Genomic DNA, 13,609 nt, shown 5'->3' with positions numbered 1-13,609 from the left:
AAAGAGAAGAGCGAGCGCCTCAGCTTGAAAGCTAGTTACATTCCCAAAAAAAGAGGAGAAAGCGAGCAGGAAATTTCCTCTATCATCATGCAAAACCCCACCACCCACTACTACAAAAGTGTCCTTTTATGACATTCAAAAGCGTCATTATAGATCTATGTAATGACGTTTAGGCTCTAATGACGCTCTATTAGAAGCGTCGTCCATTCTAGCGTCACGATAGGTTTATGACAGTTTTAAGTGTCCCAATTTATCATTATTATGACACTATTAAATGTCATTATCTATGCATATTATGACACTTTCAAATGACAAGAAATGTTGGGGTACAATAACATATCATGACACTTTTTTAGTATAAGTAGATAGAAATATTATGACACTTTTGAAGAGTAACTAGATCAGGCTTTTATGACATTCTCTACTTGTCAGTGTAGCATCCAAATTAAAGTGTTCCAACTTCTTGCTGCATATCATATGACGGCAGAAACCACATTTCATCCTGCCACACAAGCATCTCCAATCCTAAATTTTGAAGGATTGTAACGTAGCTAGTACAATAATATAAAAGAAGCAATACAATCATCCAAACTTGTGCAAAAGTGCATCATCCAAACAATCCACACCAAAAGTGTTTACAAATTATATACTAATTTAGAATAAGGGAAGCCCTAAAGATGGATCAGAAAATTTATTATTTGAGCCACCAGCAACAGCAGCACTAGTGCCACTGCCATCGCCACCAATGGAGGGCTGAGACACCATAGGTGGCTGCACTTGAAGTGAGTGATCATCTTCATCCAAAGACAGTCTTTCATATGCTACGTTAGTGAAAGAAGGAGTAATAACAATCACAGGTCCAGAAACAATCAAAGCTCCCACAACATTTCCTCCAACAACTTAACTGTATCTACCAGCCAAATATATGGTCAAATTGGTGGCACCCGGTGGAGCTGGTGGTGGAAGGAAGGAGCCCGACAATGATAAAATTTCGAACCAGCCATGTAACGTCATGACTGAGCCGGCAGCAGCCGGTTGCCTCAAGCTCACATTGTTGACCGTGCCACTACTACTCAATATGCAAATACCTCTTTGCCTTTTTCTAACATATGTTGCAACTAATTCAAACACATCACAGCCGCTGCTGACCTCTAATTTATGTGCTCGGAGCGTGTTTGCGCTCTCTTGAGTGATTATCACCGGGGGTTTAGGCTTGTTTTTGGAGCTAGGTGGCCGAGAAGAGCTACAACATCGCCTGAGCTTGTGTTTGATGTGACCAGCTCTATATAGACAAAAACAACTAAATATCTCAAACAGAAAATGCATGTTCAAACTAAAGATCCGAAGAGAAAACATAAAGACACATTCAACCATGTTGTAGTATTTCAGTTCTTTATTCAACTCAAGATTAGTTTATAAAATAAATTTCAAAAAAAGAAGGCAGAGCCTTGGCAAAAAACTAAAGGGCATGCTGCTTGGAAGAATTGAGTAAACTAGAGAGCAAATCCATTTGGCAAGCAATGAAAAACTCGTTTAGTCAATTTATCAAACATGTGGTGGGTCACAGATGCTACCAAACTGATGCTAAAGAAGGCTATAACATTTACTTGGAATCTTTCGATGGCATCCAAAAAACAATTATCTTTCGACGGCATCCATTTAGACCTAAAGTTAAAATTATCTCTTAAATACAAGAAATAAAAAAGAAAACAACCTTGATGTTAACAAAAAATTGAATCATTGATATTCAATAAACTAAACAAACATCTTAATCATCATACCTCCATCGGTGGGATGAATCCTAGTTGCTTCCTCCTTGAAAAATTAGCAGATTGGCAAGAAAATTGGCTAAATCTGCCCTCTCAATCCCTAAATTGAGAGAAACAAGAGAGGGAGGGAAAGGTCACAGTACAAAAAGAGAGAGAATGCAGCGGGTGAGGAGAGATGTGATGAGATGTGGTAAGTAAGAAAAGGGAGGAAATATTAGAATTTTGGGTGAAAATAATCACGCGCTAAAACATAGAGCCAATTTTCAAAATTAAGGGTGATACGGTGTAGTTTTTTCTATTTTTGGCACCTTTTTAATGACACTCCTTACTGACTGTCATGTTAACACCCTATTATGACATTTAGGAAAAAATGTCATAATACAAGTGTCACCAAAAGCTATTTTTCTAGTAGTGACCACCTACCCTCCCTGCGTTACCCCTTGACCAGCCATCAGTATTAAGTTTAATTACACCCAAGAATAGCCGACACCACCTTACAATCATAAATGAGACTTTCTTATAAATATAAGAGAGCGAATAATAAAACTCCATCCATGTTGAGGAAGTGAATGGGTACCCAGGGAATTGCAACCTAAAGAGGTCCTTCACATTGTCAAAAACAAACTCAGAGATAGTGACGTGAGAAAGAAGTTTCCCTTCAAAACGTGCCGAGTTTATGGACTTCCAAATATTCCAACAAATCAGAGAAGGTATAATAAAATAAACAAATGCAATGAAACCATTTCTTGGTGCGCTATACCACCAACCTGCAATATAAGCCCGAACCGAACCACCAAAATTAAGCACACCTAAAGCAGAGCCAAAGAAATTCCAAACTGAAACTGCTACCTGTCCACTACAAAAGACATGATCCAAAGTCTCACCATTAGCCTGGACACAACAGAAACACTTTGATGGGCCCGAAATACCAAGTTTGCATAACGTGGAGTTCATGGGAAATCGATTTCGCAACAAGCGAAGAAGAAAAACAAACACTTTGGAAGGAATTCGTGGGTGCCAGACTTTTGAGAACATAAATGACCTTTGCTTATGTGATTGCACCAGGTTAAAAGCTGAGCTCAGCGTGAAAACTCCAAATTGAGAAGGAGCCCATATCATTAAATCTTCCACACCATTCTCAATTTGAGGGAGAGAGAACATTCGGATGTCGTTGATAATAAATGGAGGTACCCACAAACCCAGCAACTGAAAATTCCACCTGCCATCAATAACTTAAAATGCTAGTGTACAAAAGTGAATATAGTATTTGTAAAACAAGGATTCAAAATAAACACATTAAAAATGGTTGACTTTTAACAACTTAATATTTAGTTGTAATCAAATATTATCCCGTAATTGAATTCTATTTACTCTAATCAATAGTGGTAAGTCAACATATAAGTGAAGGATATGTAGTACACAATAAGAGTAATTACATATGTGATTGTTTCACGACTAAAAGGAAATTCAAAAGCAAACTAAAACTTGATGAATTGAATTTCTGTTGAAAGTATTAAATACTAAGAATAGTAATTTTGGAGAGTACTTACAACACCATGATCACATGCGTACTACTTTGGACTACATCCATTTTCAAAGGAAAGAGCATAAGAATTAATAAAAATTTATAGGAATGAATGGCTGTTTATACAAATTAAATGACTATTAACAAAAATTTTAATGCATCTCTTTAATATAATTTCTATACACTAGAATTTTGACCCGTGCATTAACACTTTAAATCAAAATTGTTAAATTATTTTTGTCAAAAGATGTTATTTGGAAAAGAAAAGCTGAAAGTTTAAGATGAAGTCAATTTTAGTGTCATTTTTTTTTTTATCAAAATGAGTTATTTTGAGTAAAAACAAAGGAAAAAAAATCCCTACTCATGGACTTGAAAGAAACTATGAAATTGCCTAACCATCCAAATGCATCGTTATTTATATCATAAATAAATTTGTATCAATAAAATTTGATCATCTTAAAACTTACACTCATTATAAGAGTATTATATTGAATAGGTTCTCAAAATATTATTGTGAGCACCTAATATACCAAAAATGTAAGAAAGAGAAAAACAACATACCAAGAATATATACTTAAGAAAAAAGATACTAAACAATCATAAGAATAATTAGGATTGTATAGTTACTTTTGAACTTGCTAACAAAGAGCATGGAACTAACTTCTCTATTCAAACTAAGGATAGTAGAGTAAAAAGAAAAATAATTGACTAACATGAGTATAAAAAAAATAAAATAAAGGTCACAATATGTAAAATTGTGATAAAAAGAAAAAGTTGAGACTATCATTTTTGTTTCAAATCATATCATTTATAATTTCCTTAATTTGATGTTCAAACCATTAATATGTTCATATTTATTTTTAATATAATCAACAAATTGCAAGGATATTTCCTTAACTTTTTTTATAGGCACTAAATGAATTTATTTTCTTGTTAAGTTTAATAAAAAGACTAAAGGAATTGGGGAAGATTTCCTTATTGTTAGGTTCAAGCATTTAATTGCTCATTCTAATTTTGGTAAAATTAACCAATATCAAACATGATGATATTTTATTTTGGTAAGTTAATAAAATTGAAATTGGGAAAAGAGTCCCAATGGCCCTCCAACTCTTTTCCAAATAAAGTTTTAGCCCTCCAACAATTAAAGATAAATTTTTGGCCCTCAATCTAATAAAATAGCATATTAGTGGCCCTTCTGTCAAATCCAGTAGTTAATTATGACGGGAAGCATCATCTCGTGAGACGTGCGACTAACTATGAAGGCATTATAGTCTCTAAAGGATGGTTTACCAAGCAAAGAGAGAGTAAAAAGGTAACTTCTTGTCTTACCTTAAGTTAGAGCAACACAAATCTCCATCCAATCAAAGTTGGAGCTGAAAATGCAAAGAATGAACAGTTCTCCTCTATCGGTGTGCAGATGTGAGAAAGAGACTAGGGTGATTATTTCGTGGACTTCAAAAAATCTTGGGCGAAGGTTTGTTGTATGCGCAGAAGGTTGCTGCGAATATTGGGCATGGATCGATGAGGTGATATGCCGACGGGCTACAGAAATTATACCTGGCTTTCTTCGAAAGATTAATGCAACTGAAAAGGACAGAGATGAATATGAAGAAATAGCAAGAAGAAATGAAAGAAAGGTAACAAAATTGAAGGAAAAGTTAAAGAATTGGAGAAATACATTCGCAGCAAGAAATGGGTTAATAAGTTGCTGGTGAAATTGCTTTTTTTAACATGGATATTGATTTTTTTAATTTTGATGAGTTGGGGCTAAAAAAATGGAAGCCTTGTCAATTTTCGGCAAATACAAGGTGCTTGCAAAAGCCTGGCCCTTACCAAGTTGAAGTTTGTAGGGGAAGAAGATGATCCAAATTGTTCCTTTTAATGTAAATTTTTGATTTATAGTTGTATGATGTATCCGCAAAGCTAGTAATCAAATCTGTGTTTGTGCTTGTTCCAATGAAATATCTGGCTATCTCTTTTTATTAAATAAAAGTGATGTATTTCATTTGTTCGACTCAATGAATTGATTTGGTATTGTGCTTAGATAGAAGGCAAAATAATGGTGTACGAAGAAGGAGCAGATAAAGCCATGTTGTATCATATTAATCACTTGACAATGAGCATCAAAAGGAACTGCTATAATACAAAGCAAAATCAGCATGTTACCAACAAGCAACTGCTAGAAAGAAAAAAATAGAGAAGAGCTACTAGACACAAAAACATGTTCTGATATGGTTATGACTTGTCATCATCAGTTTACACAGCATAAGACAGAAAGAGTTTGTCAAAAGTTTGGTCTATCATGGCCGAGTTCCTCTTTTAGTGGCTGATCCTTTTCCCATTCTTCTTTAATAGGCTGTTGACAGCTCATTTCCTTCATCTTCAATAGGTTGTTGACAGCTCAATCCTTCTTGTTGTGTATCAGTTTCTCCAACATGCTGCTGGCTATGACATGCTTGTGCATCACCACTTTGTCCTCCAGTTGAAGAACCTACATGCTGTTGCTCATGTTGCTGCTCACTTAAGGAATCTACATGTTGCTCCTCATGAATAGATGCTTGTGCATCGCAACTTTGTTCACCAATGTGCTGGTTCTTGGTTGTTCTTCTACCTCCACTCTGTGTGACGCCCCCACTTCTCCCTAAGGCGAACCAAAGGATATCAGCGGGACGCCTGCATAGCTCTCGCCAGGACTCACTACAATCCATCATTCTAAAGCTCAGAATACTTCAATAATACTTCAAATACATAATTAAAGTACTCCAAAATATCTCACACTTACAATTATGTAGCTTTCAAGCTTAAATACAACCCAACGGAAAAGGGTACAATAGCCATCCGTTATAATATAACTTAAAGTTTTCAAAAGAAAACAATCTAGTACTACTCACGAGCACCCTTGGTCTCGAACTCTGTAAAAGAAAACCGGAACGTGTGATGAGCTACACAGCCCAGCGAGGTTCCAAGACACTCTAACAGTTCAAATAAATCAAGTAAGTTGGGCATATCATATGCATGGTTCAAGGTTACACAATGGCATGTTATCATGAGGTGATAATCATTGTACGGGTAATTTGAGACATTTATCATGGTATGAGACATTTATCATGAGACAGTTATCATGGTTCAAGACATTGACATGTATAGTTCACGAGTGATTGGAGCTTATTACAAGTGCGAGTAATTAAGCATGTTACAGGTATGGAACATTAACATGAAACAGGTATCATGATATGAGTACATTAGACAGGTAACAGGTATGGAGCATATCACAGGCATAGCTCAGGATTTCATGTTGGCATCTTAGCATGAAACAATTATCATGATACAAGGTAAACATATACTGTAGGATACAGTATTCTAGTGAAACTCTGTCGATCATCTGCACCTTATGACTTCCGGATCGCCTCGGTTTGACTGGCCATCACCTTATCCCTCCGGTGGTAATACTCGAGTATACCGAAACGGTGGCCTAGGGTTCCAATCTACCCGACCGAACCCAGTCCTGGCTCGAGTAGGTCAGTAACCAAGGGCAGGGCCCAAGTTCAGCTTAGAGCTTACAACATGCACAGGTAACCAAGTAATTCGACGAAAGGTAAAATTCATCATTTGAGTAGGTCGAGTGAGGTAAAGTACACACTCGCCTAGCAATGATGGACAGCTTCATATAACATGTGATTCATGATAATTAAGTAATCAAGTAGATACTTAGCACGTAAGCACGTAAGCAATACAAGTTGATTTCATGGGAGCATGTAATTCACGGATATCGAATAGTCATGTAGATTGGAAATCATGTGAGCAAATAGTCAAGTAATCAGGAAGTCATGTGGGTTGGTAAACGGTTAACGGTTAACGGTTAACGGTTGACGGTTAACGGTTGAGTAGTGACGGTTAATTGACAGGCATTTGTCATATGAATAGGCCATCATTGGCCGTTATCCCATTTTTACCATGTGAGAGTCGAGGAGATTCACTTTAACGACGTATGCAAACTTAGCATACCAAGTCATGTTATTCGAGCATTTCCAAGTATGAGTTATTCATCTCAAAAGAGAACGAGTGTGATAAAGTACACACTCGACCCCATTTTTCAAAACCAAGTAGGCTAAATAAACAATCTAGCAAGTTAAGCATGTATCGAGTTCATATGGTCATTTGATATGGTTAATCATTTAACCAATTCATGTAGATATACAATGCAAGTATACATTCCTTAAATAGGCATGAGTATGGTAAATACTTAACACATAGTACTTAACACTTAATAATCATGAAATAAACATGTCCTAAACTTATTCAAATACGTATTCCTATATGGAACACTCACCTAATCCAAAATAAGCGAATGGTTCTCAACAAGCGTTTAGGTGTCCGCTCCGAGTTTCTCTTGGAGATTCCCTCGAGTGCCTGAGCAAACAATAATCAAGTACCACTCAATATCACTATGAATCTCTAATTATCGAGGAAGATTGTACGCTAGAGAAATCTAAGGAAATCTTATGAAAATGAACCTCAATTACTCGTAGATCGAGGTTCAAGGGGAGTTTCTTAAAGTACATGAGCAATTGAGTTTTCAATTTGGAAATCAAGTATAAAATGTTCAAGTAATATCGAAGGAATAAGGAGTATTTGAAAACTCTCTTCCCTTGGAATTCGAAAAATTTTCAGGATTGATATGATACTTTGAAAAATCATATCTCACATTTTACATGTCAAAAATTGGAAAACTTGGTACCATTGAAAACCTCTTTGAAAGTACTAAAAGTTATTAGAAAACACTTTTCCACGAATGTAAGTGAAAGGCACTCAAATTTTGGCTCAAAGTTGGTAACTTGAATTACCAAGACAGATTTAAGTTGGTTTTTGGCCAACTTTGGAAATTCGGCAAAATTCACTTGTTTTGTACTAACCTTTGAAATTTGAAACTCAATTAGAGTTGCAAACAAGGTTTAAAACACAATAAGTAAAACAAGAATCGGAGTTTTGAGTACCAAGATATAGTAGCCCCAATTTGCAGAAAAAGTTAAGACTGTTGGGCTATTTTCCAGGTTTGAAGACTAGATTCGAAGTATCATTTGGTCATCGAGTTGGCATTAGAAATACATCAAACTTGGTACACTAAATATTCCATGTGTGAACAACATTTCTACCAAGTTTCATACAAAAACTCTCACGCTAAGGCAGTCATTAAAACAACCAAAATTTATGAAGAGTTTCAAGGCTAAACTACCTTCTCACTTTTCTTTTGTTTACAAATTTTTTGTACCATGAAATCAGTTCCAAATCTCTCCATTATTGAAACCAAGAGTTCATAAACATCCACTGAGCAATTTAAAGACCATTGACATCCAAATTTTAGAAATAAAACTCCCCAAATCAGATTTGACCATTTGACTAAGAGAAAACGACAAGTTTTCCAGATTCGATGAGCGAATTTTGTGACATCATTTGCATATCAAAATGGTTTTAGAATATTACCAAATTTTGCACAATTAAACCTCCATATGAGGATTACTCTTCTATCAAATTTCATTTGAAAATTCACACGAGAAGATAGTTAACTAAACCATCAAAGTTCAAGAAATTTCCCCAAGGTAAAACTGTCTTCTAGCTCTTCTTTCCTTTTTAAACATTTTGTCCAAAGCAACCAACCCAAATCTGGTTTATTTGTGAAACAAAGTCCAAGGAACATCTAATATAAAGTTTGGTAGATGTTGGACATCAAAGTTTCCAAAACAACAAGTCCCAAATCAAGCTAGGCTATTTAACTAGTCAAAAGAGGATTTTTACTCTCTGCATCAGTTTCGAAATATGGCAACACTCACTCAATTCAACTTGGAATTGAGCATGGTTGGTGGTGTTGGAAAACACATTCATAAAGCTGAATTTTATCAGAAGAAACCATTTTCAAATTCTATCCACAAATAGCTCGTTTTTGAGCATCAAGATACAAGTCCTGTCCTGTCTCCTGGAGAGAACCGAAACAGGACAGTGATTTTCAATCGAATGGTGTGGCTCACTCAAGTAGAACTAGAACATATATTTGATACCAATGGAAATCTGGGAATGTCTAGTTTCAAATGCCACTGACGACACTCAATTTTGATACCGGAGTACAGAGTTATGAACGAAACAAGCAAGCTATCTGAGCATTACGGGAACAGTTCCCAGGTTCACTAGCTTCAAGAAAATAATTCATTTGACCTACCAAACCTCAATATTTTTCAATGAAATTTTATACAACAACTATACAATATATAAACATCATATACAAGCCATTAAACCCTCAAAATTCTGCAGAAAAGGGTACGATCAAAGCAGGGGTAAAATCGAAACTTTTTACTTCATGCACTCCTCGAAGTTTCTACTAGTTATACACCATTAATCTACCATTTTGAGCACTAAACCAACATTAAACCCATCATTAATCATCACATCAGCCATCATCCAAGAGTGGGAGTTCATAGATCCAACTCACCAATTTTACAACAAATTAAAGCTACCCATGAGAATCCAAGAGCTCATGAGTGTAATCTAACTTCCATAAATCAAGAATTAAGAGGTTGATCATTCATTACCTCTCTTGATGAAAAAATCAGAATTTTTAATTACTTTGAAGCTCAAGAAAACCGTGGAAATGAAGCCCCTTTTCTAGCTTAAGATGATCACCAAGTGATTAGCTAGGTGCGGTTCAATTTTGGTGGAGTTTGGTGGTGTTTTGTTGAAGAAATGAAGATGGAATTTGAAGAGTTTTGAGTTGTTTCTTTTGTTTCCTTGGCCGGCTGTTCTTGGAGCAAAAAAAGAAGGAGCTGCACTGCACTTTAGATGATGAATTGAAGGGTTTTGATCTAGTGTGATGCACCCATGAGAAGCTTAAGAATGTGTGGCCCAAAATGCTCCAAAAGTCAACTCTCCTGCGTTTTGTGCTCGATTCCTCTTACATTTGTTTCACTAGTGCACTAAACCTCTAATGCACTTATATTTATACAAATATTATTCACTCTTAATTGTCCCAAAATAAGGGTCTAAAGTTCCTAAATTTAAATCGCGCGTGTGAAAACGCGTATCTCCAATTTAAGCGCAGTAACGCGAAACTTCCGAGAAATTCTTATAACGATAGTACTAATAACTATCACTTGAGTATTTAAACCTTAAAATACCTAATTTAGGTCTATTATACAAATCTCCAATATTCCAAACTTATTGTACTCTCAATCGGTCAAGATTCCCAAAGACGTGTTCTCTATTTTCACTAAACGAGCTCTCGAAAATTAATTTTTGAAACAAGTCACTTTAAAAATATAATGAAACTATATTTCCATGTAATTAGGTCTCAAGAGCTTAGAAAATAATATTCGGAGTAAAAGACCTAATAAATAATTAAATAAGTTAAAAATAGGAGATTAAATAAGTAAATTTTGCGAGTCCTCACACTCTGTCCTCCAGTTGAATCTCTAATGAACAGCCTCCTCTTAGGAACTAGGTGAGAAAAAGATTCCTCTACTACACTACCCTCCTTATCCAACTCTTCTATCAAAACACCACTCTTCTTCTTCTCTGCTGGTTGGATCACTATGGGAGACTTGCAACTATTAATTTCTTCAGTTGTTAGATGGTTACAATAGACTTCCATTACCTTGTATTTATAAGTCCAAGCACAAAATTTTTTAACGTCATCATTTGTGCACAACTCTCTTAAACCATTTGTTAGATCCTTATTTGGTTCAAGGTAGTAGTACATTATGGCAGCTTTACGATGTCTCATTTTCTCTACCATTTTATTTAGTTCAATGGTTGACATTCTTTTGGCATCACAAACATCTACATAGTCCACCTCTCCATTAGCATACCATATATACTGTTCCCACATAATTCTACCCCATGATGCATCCGAATAGTAAACCATTCAGAATCAGTCTCTACAATGGCAATTGGGATAAAACAGTCAACAAAAAACACATAGAGGCTAACAAATGAAATATTGAATTGGTCAAATTCAGCCAAAAAAAAAAAGACCCTAGCCATTAAAAGACATCACTTTCAAAACAACTTCCTTTGTCCGACATTGTCAATTTACAACAAACAAAGTAGGACCATAAATTGGACCACTTAGCCTCCCAACATCACCATTACCCAAACATATAAACAAATAAGTTCCATTACACATGCATATAAACAAATCTTAAACCCAAATGGGTTAGTAAACAACAATTTCAATTACCGTAAACAAGGTACGGATCAAAGTAGTCATCTTTCCTCCGTATTCGCCACTCCATTTCTGCCTTTACAACCCCTCCCACCCTGGCAATTACCACTTTTGCTGCACCATCCGTATTGAGTAATCTGATTTTTTTCGCACTAGGGTTTTATAGCAAAAGGGGTGGAAATTGTTGGAGGGAAAATTGTTGGTGAAACTATTTTTACTTTGTCTTGGCAAAGAGACTACAATGCCCTTCATATTTGGTCGCGCGTCTCACGAGATTATGCTTCCCGTCATAGTTAACTACTGGATTTGACAGAAGGGCCACTAATATGCTATTTTATTAGATCGAGAGCAAAAAATTTATCTTTAATTGTTAGAGGGCTAAAACTTTACCTGGAAAAGAGTTGGAGGGCCATTGGGACTCTTTTCCCAGTTGAAATTAGATTGCAAATCATGTTTTCTATTTCTTGTTATGCTACATTTGGAAGAATCTAATTTTAGGGACTAAACTTAACTAATAAAAGCATAATTTTGGATTCAATCCAAAAAAAAGCACTAATGACATTTTAAACAATTAAATAAATTTAAAAAATTAAGAAACAAATGGAGACTTGAAAGCTCAATGGGTGGCTTAGGATGAAAAGTTGTCAACAAATATACACACACACATGTATGTGTGTCTTTGTATGTATGTATTTATATCAATCTTCTAAAAATGAAGGGGTAAGGAAACACTATCTACCTTGGCATTAATGTCATATATTTTGTCCAAATTTTAGTAATAGCCATAAAAAATCAAACAATTATCTATCACTTACTAATACTTACAAACCCCTTGCCAAACAAGGAAGAATGTACACTTGCGTAATACTAAGACAATGTCTTAAAAGAGCTTCACTCTAGTGAAATCCAAGATTCAAAAGTGAGAATTCAAAGTCACAAGGGATAACTCGTATCCTCCATGAAATCAGATTCAAAACGAACTATCAATATCAAAAGGAAATGAAAAGTTCTTAAAAACTCATTTCCTAAGAAATCAAGAATTTTTAGCTTTGCGCGATAAATTTAGTAAAATCAGATCTTGAGTTTCGTACGTCCAAAAATGGTAAACTTTATACCTTTGGAAACTAGATCCAAAGTACTAAAAGTTCCTAGAAGATACTTTTTCAAGATTTCAAATAGAAAGTATTTATATTTCAGCTCAAAGTTACAGTTCCAAGAAGCAGGTTTGAACCAGTCTTGGTTTTCTTGTAATCTTTGGAAATTTGGTAAAATTCACAGAAAGTGAATCAGCCCTTGAAATTTGTAACACTACAAGAGTTCCAAAAAAATATTTCAAACACAACAAATGGAACAAAATTCAGATATTTGAGCGGCAAGATATAGTAGCTTAAAGTTGGCTGAATTTTGTACACTGATAAAAAATTTCCAGATTTGAAGAGTCATCTTTGGAGTGCTATTTGGGTATCGAAATGGTATTGAAATTACACCAAATTTGGTACACTTAAACTTCCATATGGAAACTATGTCTCTATCAAATTATAGGCAAAAAATCACGTGGGAGCATAGTTAACAAAATGACTAAAATTAGTGAAATTTTCAAAGCAAATCTGCCAAGCCACTCTTTCTTTCATTCCAAAGGTTTTTGTCCAATGAAATCAGCCCCAAATTCGATCCATTTTGAAACCAAGATCCTATAACATTTAATAAGCAATTGACAAGCAATTGACATCAAGATTTTTGAAACAAAACATCCCAAGACAAGTTTGACCATTCGGCCAACAAGAAAGGAAAAACTTCCAGTTTTCTATCTTTGTCGCGTTTTCGAAATCAAGCCATATCTAAATCTATATATACTCAAATTGAGAATGGTTGGTGGCGTTGGAAACTAGGTTCCAAATACCACAATTCATCACAAGACATCATTTTGAAAATCCTTTAACAAGTAGGACAAAATCAAGCCACAAAAAGCAGCTTCTAGTTTCAGTCGTATGAACAATCAAAACAGAATAGCTAACTTTGCCGACTCACTGCCGTTCACTCAAAATGAACCAGTAGGAGTTTTTTATACCGTTCGAAAACTATGAATGTCTAGTTTTGAATGCCACT

The 13,609-nt window shown here is 35.3% G+C and overlaps 1 pseudogene; it reads right to left on the bottom strand.

Annotated features, from left to right (window-relative positions):
- Positions 1-518: 518 nt before the first annotated feature.
- LOC140037933 (AT-hook motif nuclear-localized protein 21-like) lies at positions 519-3,327 on the bottom strand (annotated as a pseudogene).
- Positions 3,328-13,609: the final 10,282 nt, after the last annotated feature.

The sequence above is a fragment of the Coffea arabica genome, chromosome 3c (assembly GCF_036785885.1).
Source record: "Coffea arabica cultivar ET-39 chromosome 3c, Coffea Arabica ET-39 HiFi, whole genome shotgun sequence".
NCBI classification, from domain to species: Eukaryota; Viridiplantae; Streptophyta; class Magnoliopsida; order Gentianales; family Rubiaceae; genus Coffea; species Coffea arabica.
This window is presented reverse-complemented; position numbering and strand designations above follow the sequence as displayed.